General features: G+C 40.3%; 1 long non-coding RNA gene across 1 annotated transcript in view; it reads right to left on the bottom strand.

Annotated features, from left to right (window-relative positions):
- Window positions 1–10,002, bottom strand: part of LOC116785996 — a 50,482-nt gene extending 40,480 nt beyond the window's left edge. The window contains exons 1-2 of the long non-coding RNA XR_004356789.1: window positions 9,903–10,002; window positions 5,220–5,317 (exon numbers count right to left, since the gene is read on the bottom strand). This is a non-coding gene — a long non-coding RNA (uncharacterized LOC116785996). The remainder of the gene's footprint in view (window positions 1–5,219; window positions 5,318–9,902) is intronic.
- Between the last annotated feature and the right edge of the window lie 3,719 nt (window positions 10,003–13,721).

Raw genomic sequence — 13,721 nt, 5'->3', positions numbered from 1 at the left:
TATGGTATAAAGAGTAAAGCAGTTCCTGCTTTGTCCCTGAAAAAAGCCTTTATTTTCTCATTCTGTCCAGGTGGTGTTCTGCCACAGAAAAGGGATTTGCTGTAAGCCTTTAAGTGTTGTAAACTGACAAAATTTTTTATTAAAAAGTTCCATGTGGACAAATCAGACTACAGCACACATTTAGGAAGACTCAGGAGACCTACAGTGGGACTTTCATGCAGTGATAGCAACAAATACTGTGACAGCTAGCAAAATTCAGCTGCGAGCTGCTAATTATTGTGTGCTCCAAACCTCTTTCACAGACTAAAACCCTCTACAGTTGAATCTCTGTAGTCTCTGAAAAGCTTATCTGGAGTTTATTCTCTGGAGGCTGTGGGGAGAAAGATAGCGACCCTTTCCCGACTAATTACATAGCTTTATCTGCCTTCTCAGATGGAAGATGAAATTTCAATTTTATATTGCCATATTTTTTGCAGCTTTTAAAAAATACTTAGTTTTGCACTTATCAAAACAAATGCTTTTTGACATATAGGGTTTTAAGAAATGATCCATCATCCTTTTCCCAGAAGGAGAAAAGGTTGTCCTTGGGATAGTCAATGCCTCTTTCTGTGCTTGCATACAGCCTGGTGGTTTGAGCACAAGCTATATCCAGCCTGGGAAGAAATGACAGCCACCTCAAGGCTGCCTTATAGTGGGGAGATGTGACACCTTTCTGGCATGGCCTGTAAGGAACTAAAGACAGGAATACCCTGTGATACTAGCTCACAGCACTAGCAAGAGGAAATAGTCCTGTAAATCTTTAATATTTTGCGTACTGTACCTTGTTAGGGTTTTCCTCCTTTCCTTTTCTAGGACTAGAATCAATTTCTGTTTCGTTCTGATCTACAAGTCTATGAACTTCTAAATACACAGCCATCAGGTCTTGCAATCAGACAGTTCTTTATGGCACTCCGTCTGGGTTGTCTGGCAGGCTTTCACATGACACTGTCTTCTCAGCATAGTAATGTTTCATCTGGTCTTTGCTGGAACACAGATAGTTGTGATATCTTGATTCACTATCTGCTAAATGCATTTATTGAGCAACACTTCATACCTAAATAAAAGCATTTGGCCTTCATTTCTTACCAGCAGATTCCCTCTTACTGAGTTATGAAATAGTTGTTGTCTTAATTCTCTCTATGCTGTTTTCATCTGTAATGTTTTTCTTAAAGGAGGTTTATTTGGTCAGTCTTGGCTAGGTTATATCTGATCACTTTTAAGCCACTGTTCTGCATTTAAATATGAGGGCAAGAAAAGAAAAAGTACCCTTTTACAAACTAAGCAGGAGCTTGCATCTTGGAGATATTTTATTGTTTTACTGTATTCACCAAATAGAAAACCACAAGCTTGTGCTCATGGTATCAGCTCTCAAGGCTCTAGCTTATAAATAAAATTAATAACATGGTAACTACAGGTTTAACATTTTGCTTGTGTTGTTGCCAGCTCCCTCTTGTTTTTATAAATGATCTCCATGCACTCACTATAGAAACAAACCTCAAGCGCTGGCCCAGAATAAGAAAGTATTTGATTTTTGCCCCAGTGTTAGATTTTGAGTTCCTGTCTGCAGTAATTAATTACAAACCATCCCTCCCAGGCCTTCCTCTCTATTACTGGTTTTTAAACAGCAGCTCCTGATTTTGTATATGTGATGACTGTTATTCCTTCCCAGGTATATTATTTTACATTTATCTATATTAAATCTCATTTCTCTTTCTTCTGTCCATCTCTCAAAAGTTATTCTCCAGTGAGGAGAGATCCTTTCTCAGAGCTGCTTTGTTTATGGGATGCATTGCTAGAAGCACGTAATAGGTAAAATAATTGTGTAGCTCTTCTAGACTTTTCATTTCCTCTTTACTACATTCCAATTCTGCTCCCTCTGATGTAGTCATTGACTTCAATTCAATCAAGAACAAGCATTTAAAGAGCTGGCACATTGTTTGGATAATGGCAGTAGTCCAGTTATTGAAATTTCTTAATCCTTTGTTTGGATTAAATTTCTTGTTCTCTTCTGAAACAAGCATGGGGGATGAGAGAAGAGATTAAACCATATTACACTGCATCCCAAGCCTACAAAAAGTATTTCATAAAAGCAACTTATAAATACTCCTAATGTCTGCTGTTTTTCTGCACCTGAAGGAAGTTGTGTAATTTCATGCCAGCACCTTCATTTTGGCATGTTTAGATTAATTTGTGTCTCTGCTGGCTTAAGTTTGATTTTTAGCTGACAGATATTTGGGTTTGGGCTAGCTTTTGGCACAGCAGCCCCAGTACTGTACATCATCATTGATTTGTACCCTGATGTCTCTCAAGTCTTCTATAGTTCTCTCTGCATATCAGCAAAATTAAGATGAAGTAGCTGAAAGCAACCCTTTGGGTTTTAGATAGCCTTTGAGAAAATCTTGCCCAGGAAGTAGATTTGCCCAATCCCAGCCAGCAGACTAACTGAATCTGGGCAAGCCCCTCATACAGAAAAGAAAGTGAATCTTTTCTACTAGTGTCACTTGAAATGTTCTTGAAATGCTCTATAGATGACAACAGTTACTGCAGTAGCCTTCTCAGGGATTTAGGAGTTCGTGCTCTCTTCCTGGCTTTGGCACTAATGATCATGCAGTCCCGCAGGGAGTCGGCTCAGCAATGATGCTAATTAATTACTGCAGACAGGAGCTCAAAATCTAACATTGCTGAAAAATCAAATGCCTGTGCTTTTTGTCTGGAGCTGGTCTCTAATGGCTGCATTTGGGGAAAATCTTTAGCACAGTTAAGAGCAAAAGCACTCTCTCTGTTTCTCTCTGCTGTTAAAATAATACAGCAGTGAAGAATTGAATAGTATTAAATGCAACAAATTAGAAAAAGGCTAAAATAACATCACAATAAAGAAAAATTAATTCTCAAGAGTTTTAAGAGTAGGGCACTCTTAGGAAGGATACTGCTGAAAACATAAGACTGGAAGAGACCATCTGGGTCACTGAGCCAGTCCCTGCAAACATAAGTTGTCATTCAATAATCAGCGAGTCCAGAATGATACACAGAATATTGACGCTGCATGTCTCCATACACAACAGGCCTCTTTCAACATCTTACAATAATCTTAAGACCTACTGAGAACAGAAAAAGTCACATCAATAATGTGCTTCAGGAAAAGAACAAGTGAAATCATGGACATTGTTCGTGTCTGAGGACACAGATTCACGTTCCAGCCGTTATCCTTTCCCCTTCTCACCACATGTACCAGCACACTGCATCAAGTCAGGTTGCAAGTTTAGCTGAAAACTCACTGTATAAAATAGTGATTAATTTTCAGCCACAACAACTCCCTGAAATCAGTGGAGAATGAGCAGATTTTTTTTTTTTTTTTGACAAGCTTAGTTCTTGGCTGCAAAGCTCCCTGAACCAACCCACTGTTCAGCTGCAAAAATACCAGGACAGACCATGATAGCTCTTCGATAAGGATAAACTGCTATGGAGCTGTACTTCGGGGATGAAATTTCTCAACCAAATGGCTATCTGCCACTGGAAGGAGCAGTTAGTCTGCCCCAAATGGCACTGCTATTCAAGAAACCGTTTAATAATTACTTACTTTTTATGGTGAGATTTGTTTCCCTCTAGTTCAGCTCACCACGACCACCAGAAAAGTGGAAATGTGCGGCCAAGGAGGAGGGGGAGAAGCAGAATGACCTCGCTTTTTTTGCACTGGCAAACTGCTAGAGTTGTGTGGTTACACCACAAAGCTGTGGTGCATAAGTGGTTCCCTTTGAATGCTCCTACCTGCTCCTGTACCGTTCATGTGCCAGCATCCATAATCATACAGCCTGTGTTAGACAGGATCAATGATTAATTAAATTCAAGAAGTCTGGAGAAGAAAAAGCATCTTTTTTTTTTCCTGACAGAAGTGTTCCCTGATTGAGTGCATGTTAGAGCTGAACAAGATTTGCCTGCATAATAGCAGAACAAGAAAACGTGGATAGGTGTAGTAGATAAGTAGTTGGATGAAATGTGGACAAAATTTTCAGATTTTCCAAGGAGGTCCCTTCCTGAGTGATTGTTTGCAACAGCCTGTGTCAAACACAGAGCTGGACTACACAGCTTGCAGACATCCTTCCCAAATAAGATTTTTGTGATTTTATAATTCTCTACCACAGGAATTAGAAGTCATACACCAATAATCAGAACAGATTCTGTATGTGTTGAATGAGCTATACTAATAAGTGTATTTCAAACCTGCACAAGCTATTAAGTGATAATGTTTCTCTTACCAGTTTTTCATGTGGCCACACTTAAGCCAGCCAGCTCTGCTAAATTTCAACTCTTCCTGGGTAAAACTCCTAACTGGGTGCTGTTTCTGCTCTCCTGCTACCCAGGAAAGCAGTCACTCAGAGTTTTCTCAGAAGACTGGCGCCGTGCTCTCTCAGTGCTTCTTTGCCCCTATTCCTCCCTCTATTCCTCTTCTACTTTGAGCACAGCAATAGAATAGTTCTCTTCCTAATGTAGGACTTCTCCTACAGGAAGAACAAAATTCACTCTTTACAACATAGCCTTTCCCTCTTTGTTTAGAAAATGGGTAATTAAAATTTATATGTATTAGTAGTATTTATGGATCATCTAAGTGGCAAAAAGGGACATTGTACGACAGAAGATCTGGTAGACATTGTTCCTTCAATTTACAGCACACATTAGATAATGCAAACACATATTTAGAATGTAAGTGTTCCTAAAAGTTTTAGGGACTTCATCTACCAATCTATTGATATATGCAATGTATCCAGCAAATGTCAGCTGTAATATATAATAACTGGTTATTGGCTGTATGAAAAAAGAACTATTAGGATGTGACCTTGCTCTACACACAGGACCAGAAAAACGAGTGCCCATGATTCAAGAAGAATATATAAGCCCTAGAAAAAAAATCAGATAGATGGCAGAAAAAAGTTATCCAGAGGTTGAAAAATAACATCTAGGGTATAAGATTTAAGAAATCTATTAAATCTGTTAGAGAAGAATGGTAACTGGATCACTGTACACAGATATACACATACAGAAAGAGCACTTGATCGTAGGGGAAGCTTTTTAGTCTTGCAGACAGAAACATAACAGGATCTAATGACTGGAAACTGGAGACAAATTCAAGATTGAAATGATGCAATTTCTTAGCAGGGGGATAAGTAGACATTGGAACAACTTACCTGAGAAGGTGGTAGAGTCACCATTGCTTGGAGTCTTTAAGGCAAAAATCAGGTATTTTTCCAGAAGTCATATTCCAGTCCAGCCTCTAGCAAAACTCCTGAAGGAGATTAGTCAAAATGATCACTTGTTTGTAGCCTTCCAGAGAGGAAGCTTTTTCATACAAGTCTATGAATGCACCCCAAGAGAGTGTCTGCTATGCTGTTTCAGCTGGGGAACTGAGGCTGAGCCTACAGTATCAAATTTATGATGTCCCTTCTGGAAGAAATAGTGCCCTTGTATCCGAGGCACAAATTTGATTTAAATATTTATCATCTGCTAGCAGCAGATGGATTTTAAAAATAAATAAATAATTTTTTTAAAGAACAGAAATCAAACATATACTGCCTATAAATATTTACATAGTTTTCATGGATAATGTTGGCTTTTGTGTGACTCTCTTAAAAAGTCTTTTGCTAAATGCCATGCCTTTATGCTGTGTATGCATAAATTTTCCTGGCAGACACAGTGAGAAAAAACCTAATTGAAGATAGCACCAAAAAGAATTAAAAAAACCTGAAAAATACACAACTTTGTTTTCTTGATTCCTTACTCTGTGTGTGTCTTTGCTAAGCAATATTATTTCTTAAAATCTATGTTCCTACTATTGAGCGCTCAGTATCACTGCTATACCTTGGACAAAAAAAAAAAATAGGTTGATGGCATTATAAAGTTTACAATGATTTCTCAAATCTTCAGGGAACTGGATCTCTCCCTGTGACATTAAACAATTTACAAAACAAGAGGAACAACCACACCAATATCAAGAAGCTATTTATTCTCATAATATTAATAATTTCATAGATGTAATATCTTAATCCATTATGTCCAAGTGTATTATGCTGCATAGTTCCTTGGTGACTTTCCACGGGTCAGTCATCACAGATCATAGCACTGTTTGGGTTGGAAGGGACCTTGAAGATCATCTAGTTCCAACCTCCCTGCCATGGGCAGGGACACTTTCCACTAGACCAGGTTGCTCAAAGCCCCGTCCAACCTGGCCTTGAACACTTCCATGGATGGGGCATGCACAGCTGCTCTGGGCAACCTGTGCCAGTGCTTCACTACCCTTACAGTAAAGAATTTCTTCCTAATATCTAATCTAAACCTAACCTCATTCCATTTAAAGCCTTTCTCCCTTGTGCTACCACTACATGCCCCTGTGAAAAGTCTCTCTCCAGCTCTCTTGCAGGTCCTTTCTGAGTAGTGAAAGGCCACAATCAGGTCTCCTCAGAGAGACCTCTCTTCTCCAGGCTGAACAATCCCAACTCTCTCACCCTGTCTTCATAGGAGAGGTGGCTCCTGATCATCTTTGTGGTCCTCCTCTGGACTCACAGGTCAATGTCCTTCCTGTGCTGGAGATCCCAGAGAGCTGGATGCAGTGTTCCAGGTAGGGTCTCATGAGCACGGAGTAGAGGGGTACAGTCCATTTCTGTCCAGCCTGTATTCATGCTTGGGATTGCCCCAACCTAGCTGTAGGACCTTGCACTCGGCTTTGTTGAACTTCATGAGGTTCACACAGATCCACCTCTCAAGTCTGTCCAGGTCTCTCTGATGGCACACCTTCCCTCCAGTGTGTTGGCCAAACCACACAGCTTTTTATTGTTGGCAAACTTGCTGAGGGTGCACTCAATCCCACTGTCCACGTCACCTGCAAAGGTGTGAAACAGCACCAGTCTCAATAGCAACTCCTGAGGAATGCCACTTGTCATTCTTCCATTTGGACATTGGGCAATGACCGCAACTCTTTTGAGTGTGACTATCCAGCCAATTCCTTATCTGCCGAGTGGTCCATCCATCAAATCCACGTCTCTCTAGTTTGCAAACAAGGATGGTATGCAGGACAGTGTCAAATGCTTTGCACAAATCCAGGTAGATAATGTCAGTTGCTTTTTCCTTATCCATCAACACTGTAACCCCATTGTAGAAGGTCAATAAATTTGTCAGGCATGATGTGCCCTTAGTGAAGTCATGCTGGCTGTCACCAATCACTTCCTTATTTTCAGGTGTCATAGCACAGTTTCCAGGAGGATCTGCTTCATGATCCTACCAGATAGAAAGGTGAGACTGACTGGCCTGTAGTTCTCCATGTCTTCCTTTTTCCCCTTCTTAAAAATGGGGGTTACATTTCTCCTTTTCCAGTCAGAGGAAATTTCGAAGTGCCATGACTTCTCAAATACAGTGAATAGTGTCCACTTTCTCTGGTCCCTCAGGACCTGTGGATGTATTTAATCAGGTCCCATGAACTTGTGCACATCCAGGTTCTCAGAACCTGCTCTTCTCCTACAGTGGGTGGTTCTTCACTCTCCCAGTCCCTTCTACAGCTTGGGAGCTGTGGCTGGAGCACTTGCCAGTGAAGACAGTGGCAAAAAACGTGTTGAGTACCTCAGCCTTCTCCATATCCTGAGTAACCAGGTCCCTCATTTCCTTCCAGAGAGGGCCCACATTTTCCCTAGTCTTCTCTAATTATTATCGGTGGCTCACTACATTCTAATAAAACTTCTCTCTCATCTGTCTGTCAAATGGAAATGAAATACCACAGAGAAGTTGCCAGAATGACCACTTGAGATCCTTTAAGAAATAAAAAAAAAGGAGAAAGATGTTCTAGTACCCTCTACCCCAGAGGTCATTCTGAACACTGCCTCTTGAACAATGTTTTTGTTTTGCTTCTTCATTTTACCTTGTTCTTACTAATAATCACCAGCCTTTTTACAAACATCAACTTGAATGTTGAAATTATTTTTGAAAGAATGCTGTGCTTACAAATATATTAATCAGTTATTTAAAAATACAGCAATTCTGCAGTCAGTGCTTTAGGGATATACTTGCCATTCAGTTACACAGACACAGAATTTATGTTGTAGTCATGTCATGTCTCTAACGTGAAACATTGCTTTGTCTCACTGAAGGGGGAAGGCAGGTGTCCTGCTAAATGTACTGGAGGAGAATGTGCTTTTCTCTTTGCCATACTGCTGTCTGCCTCCATGACCTTGCAGCAGATTCACAATTTCTATAAAGTTATGGTGACTGAAAAAATTACCATTCCCTTCTTTCCTGCTCCTCTCAGTACTTACGGTCTTAATTAAGAAGTAAAACAGAACAGTTTTAAGAAGCAGCTATGTTGGATGCCTATTACTGTACCACAGCAACAACTCAGAGCCCGAAATACACAACTAAAAGAGTATCTTTGGTTTTAACAGAAAAGGAGGTAATCCCTGGCACAAAGCCACATCTGACACCTGTATGTGGCAATACATCTGTTACTGCAGCTAAAGCCTACAGGGGTAATGAACAAGAGGCCACGGGCACATGATTTCTCTCTCTGGATGTGCACATATGGCTTGATGCAGCAGTATGTGCAGAATCCTCCAGCCAGGTCTGAGCCGGAGTCACGGGCACTGTGTATTTGCGTGACCACAGTGTTGTATCTAACCTAATTAGCACCATGTCCAACCTAATTAGCACCACCTACCACAGGGTTAAGTACTTGGGGTGCAACGGTACTAATATGCAAGTCTACAGCTGCTGCCTCCTATTCCACAAGTAATTCAATGAATGTGGTATGTTAAGTCCTGTGCTCTGTTGCATGGTGTAGAGATGCCTCTGTCATGTTTGTGTTGGTTTTTTTTTAAATAGCAAACACAGATGATTTTATTTTATTGCTTTCAAGGCAACATGTAGCTTCACTTACTGCTGTTTCTCTACACAGTTTCTATTTAACTGAATAGGAAAAAAAAGTTTAGCATACCAAGATATTAGGATATGTTTAGGATATGCTTCCACATGTGTCTAAAAAGAACCCAAACAGTGAAAAAGGCTAGGTGAAAAGAAATCCCTAAGTCTCTACGCTCAGCTGCTCATGTAAGTGCTGACTCTCTTCTCTCATGTCTCTGGGGCACTAATCTACAATTCTGTAAGATGTTCCTGTAAACTGCTTAGTAGCAATGCTATGTCCATTTGCACAAGCATGAATGATGATCCAAGGTGTGAAGCACAAGAAAATAAGCCTCTCGTATTTATATATGAGCTTAGGGAAGTACATCTCCTTCAGGGTATAGCTTTGGGAATTTTTTATGGTTTTTTTGAAAAATATATATTCTGTGACAGTTTAATCCATTTTAACTTCTCAAATAAACTGACAGAGTATGCCCGTTTCAAGCTAACACATGGACACATTAACTGTAGTAATGAAATCCAAAATTCCTATAAGCAACTAAACTGGGCATTATCAGCTGGCAGTTTACCATATGTGTCATGGTAGAGGAAACCTTGAGAGATTTGAAGGATGAAGCAATTGCTCCAGGAAGGGTATTCCGTATGTTGAGGGTGACCAAAAGGACCTCATTAACACATCTACGAGAAAAGCAGATGGAGTAGATACGAAGGCTGAGAGAGAAGAGGACAGGGAATGACAGGAAAAGGCAAAGTTGTGAAGTGCTGTGGTGCAACTGAGGACACAGCTAAGCTGACAGAGCACCCAGCTGCTGCTGAGTGGGTGGGCTCCAGGGGCTCTCAACAGAACAGAACAGCCAGGTGAGCCCTCAGGACAAGAAGTGAATGCTTCTGTACTGGGTTAGCTCCCACAGCTGACTCCCTTGGGTGAGATAAGCGCCTGTGTTGGCACAAGGGAAGGGCCAGGAACCAACCTATGATGAAGGGTGAGGAAGGAGGCACAGTACTACTCTTTTGGCAGCAGCTGCCTGTTAGCTTGGCTTAGCTCTATCATCAAAACCATGTCGCAGCTTAATACCTACCAACGGTGCTACATAAACCAGCGTCAGCCGTCACCGCTCTGCAAGCCCGTGTCTCTAACCACTTGACTCTACCCCACACCCAACTGCCTGACAGACTCCATCGGAGAACTAAACTGGTTGAAAATGGCTCCTCTCCTCCCTCTCCAATGCTATTTTTCAGCCAAATCGGGTTCCTAATCTGGTTTACCACACAGCTGAGCAAAACAACTGTGCCAGCAAAACAGCAGGCATATCAAAGAGACAGGCGCGGATGGCTGGGAGCAAAAACTGTCTTAGGCCAGCACAGCTGCCAAAAAAATTGTCAGACTGCACTCTCAGAGGGCTAGAGGGCTTGCAGAGACAGGGAAATCTATGGAGATACACTAAAGAGGTAAGTACAAAAAGGAACCACAGAAATAGGCCAGGGAGATAAGTGCAAGAATAGTGTTTCAAGGGACCTTTTTGACATGTCAGGTCAGGCATAGGGAAAAAAGCTGTCATAAGCAGGATGAGAGATAACAAAAGTCTAAAAAAGCATATCTGTGATGTGGACAAGGATAAGAAGAGGCTTTAGAGAAGAAAAGGAAATAAAATTCATATACATCAAGATAAACAGGCCAAAAAAAGAATGGAGTCAAAGATGACTCCCATGACTCCTACAGGTCTGATTGACAGAGAGTAATTGTGTGTCTTCTAGGCAGGATTGCAAAGTCCCTACCTGGGAAAAAACAGGGGTCCTTGTGTAGAGACTGCAGATGGAGTTTCAAGTCAGGAGGTTCTCTGAAACACTATACCACATTTCCTCTACAGGTGGAAGCCTTTAATCCTGAATGCCTTCCTATGTAGGTTTTTCAAATGAGCTTAAAAGCTAACACACTTGCACTTGCTCATAATGGTAGAAGTGGCCAGGATCAACATCATTGCCACAGAGGACAGGGGTCAAAAATTTTTCAGATGCTTCGTAAACCTTCCAAAGCCACTTCTCTTAGCCTTCATCTTTGTGGGGGGAAAAGGGATATTCAGATTCAGAAGCCTTGACTCTACCTCCACTGTAATTTTGCTACTGTCAAAACCTAGAACTACAGCTGCGAGTGTTTAAGAGCTGATTCTGATGACAAATTGTTACATCAGGATGGAAAATGAGTCCACATTTGTCTTTTTCAGTAATGGAATGAAAAAGTAAGCCACTCTCGACTTTCGGAGTTATATTCAACTTCAGGAGATATTTCCACGCAATCTTGTCTCCTTCGGTGCCACCCAGTGGAACTAATGTGAAATATCACTCTTTTGCACAGGGAGTTTATACAAAAATACAACAGCACACAAAACAGCTTTATATTTTCAGGAGGTGCTGTTCATACCAGGTAAATTGCAGGTTGTCAGGGATATTGGTATAACAGTAATGAAAAACAGAACCACAATTTCCAAAAGCTATAATTCAAATTAGATCTGACATTGTTGCTTGTAGTTTCAGGAAAGCTACTTATATAATTTCTAAAATAGTTATTTGTGTCTGCAAAATATGTAGGACATACAAAATTCATACTGGTACAGCACAGTATAAAGATTTAACAGCATCCATTTATGTAATGCACCTATCCACAACTCAAGCCAATAAAATATTAGTTGTAATTCTGCTTCTCCTCTGAGGCACAAATAGCTTGAGCAGGGATATCTAGATTTGTAGGTGCTTACATGATCAATAATACAAGTATTTTAAAAACATATTCACACACATCTATATTGCATTACATATGTGTGTATGCACACATGCGTAAGTGCTGTATACAAATAAAATGTAGATAAGTTATAGCCTCACAATAGATTCTTTTTTCATATAAAACCTCCTTTCCCTTTTAGTACTTTCCTCAATCCTCTCAAATTACTATGAACTCATGCCAATATTTGCATTAACATTCCTAAGGCCGTTTTCTTGCTTTTTCTAACTCCAGGATAGAGCTGTCTGCTAAAGGCCTAAGGCTTCCTACCTAAAAACTCTTTACAGGTGGCATGCAAGATGGATTTCTGCAAACAAATGGATTTCTACCTCTTTTGTTCCTTTATAGCATACAGAAAAGACAAGAAAATATCTTTTACTATATTAAAAAGTCAGAATATTTTCTTGGTCTTACTTACCCTAGCAGATGTCTACTGCAATGGAAAAAACCAAACCTATTGAAATGCTAATGTCTCTGTGCTTCTGAGTTTTAACTTTCCTTTCTCTAAGCCTGTTCAAATCCCAGTGGTTTCTCTGTCAATGCTCCACTTCCCATCACGGCTTGTTCCTTTTCTCAGAGTCAAGACTTGATTCTGTTTGATTTTATCTGCTCTACCAACGTGCTCTCATTCTTCTGGTTTCCTCACTGGCTATCCTCTCTCATGTCTCTTAGTCCTCAGCTCCTGGCATACAGTCCCCTACCGATTCCTCATCTATATTAACTTGCTCCCTTGCCTTGAACTCATTCTCCTTCATTTCTCCTTGAGAATTTAATTTTCTTCCTCACCTAATCCCAGTATCCTACTGCTCTATTGCTATCCCTATTGCTCTAATGTTAAGGTTTTCCAAGCCCAGTAGTTTCAGTCTTGCCATATCCCCTGCCTCCACATTTAATGTTTCCTTCCCTTCAGTCTAGTCCTTGTTCCCTCTCCATTCCAAAAAGACACACTCAAACACCCATGAAGAAGAGAAGACAGCAACTTATTGAGAGCACAGGACATGCATGGTTAGCCACACTCTCAGTCCACAGACCCATCCCAGTCCATAGTGGCAAACAGTGGTCTCTTTTGGGCTCACAACTAGGGGACACTTGACTGCAGTACTTACAAGGATGGTAGGGACACATGCTAATTCAGGAATGTGGAAAATTAATTTCTTCAAAGCTCATAAATTATGATATGTGTAGTCAGAAGACAATACATCCCCCTCCTGGTTCAGTTTTTCCTGACAAATTCCAAGTTTGCTCTAAAGCATAAAGGCATTTAAGAACCTCAAATATAAGATTTCCACAATAATTTACTCTAAAAGCCCTTTTTTCTTAGATCATGCTTGGCAGCAGTGAAGTACACTTCTATCCTCAGTATGGAAAATTTCATGCCAAGCCATGGACGTTTAGCAAGTGATATGTTACCTAAAGCATAATTTAGCAAGCAAAATCTACAAGTGATATGCTACCTTTAGCTGTAGTTAAAGTTTAACAAACTCATTTAAAAGACAACAACCCTATCCTAGGCATTGTTATATATATTTAAAGTATAACATATTACTAAATGCAAAATAGTATTTAAACTAGTAATAAGAACACGTATGTGTAAAGGAAAATTATCAGAAATTTACCTCTTCATTTTTACATTTTGTTTTATAGTCTGTAATTACTCAATGCATTTTCCTCAGATGAGTAATCTCAGAAGAGTGGATGATTTTGTAATCTAGATCTGTTTATGGTAGCATAACAACAGTTGCGTAACTGTGGTGAAATGAAAACACAGATTTACTGTAACCTCACTTCCATTGACAAGCCTATACAGTAATTAATACTCTTCTCGCAAGTTATCTCTTTTATTCCGAAGGTTAGTTTGCTGAACAGTAATAACTGGCTACCTTGGCATGTGCAGACATGTCTCCCTAGCAGTGTTGTCCCTTGCCTGGCTAGGAGACCTTCAGCGATCTGCTCCAGCAGAACGCATAACATTATCTTGGGTAACAGCAAAACGTCTCTTCCCCATCCTTCTTCC

This window comes from Chiroxiphia lanceolata, chromosome 4, assembly GCF_009829145.1.
Source record: "Chiroxiphia lanceolata isolate bChiLan1 chromosome 4, bChiLan1.pri, whole genome shotgun sequence".
Taxonomy (NCBI): Eukaryota; Metazoa; Chordata; class Aves; order Passeriformes; family Pipridae; genus Chiroxiphia; species Chiroxiphia lanceolata.
The sequence above is the reverse complement of the archived record's forward strand: the minus strand, read 5'-3'. Positions and strand labels throughout refer to the sequence as shown.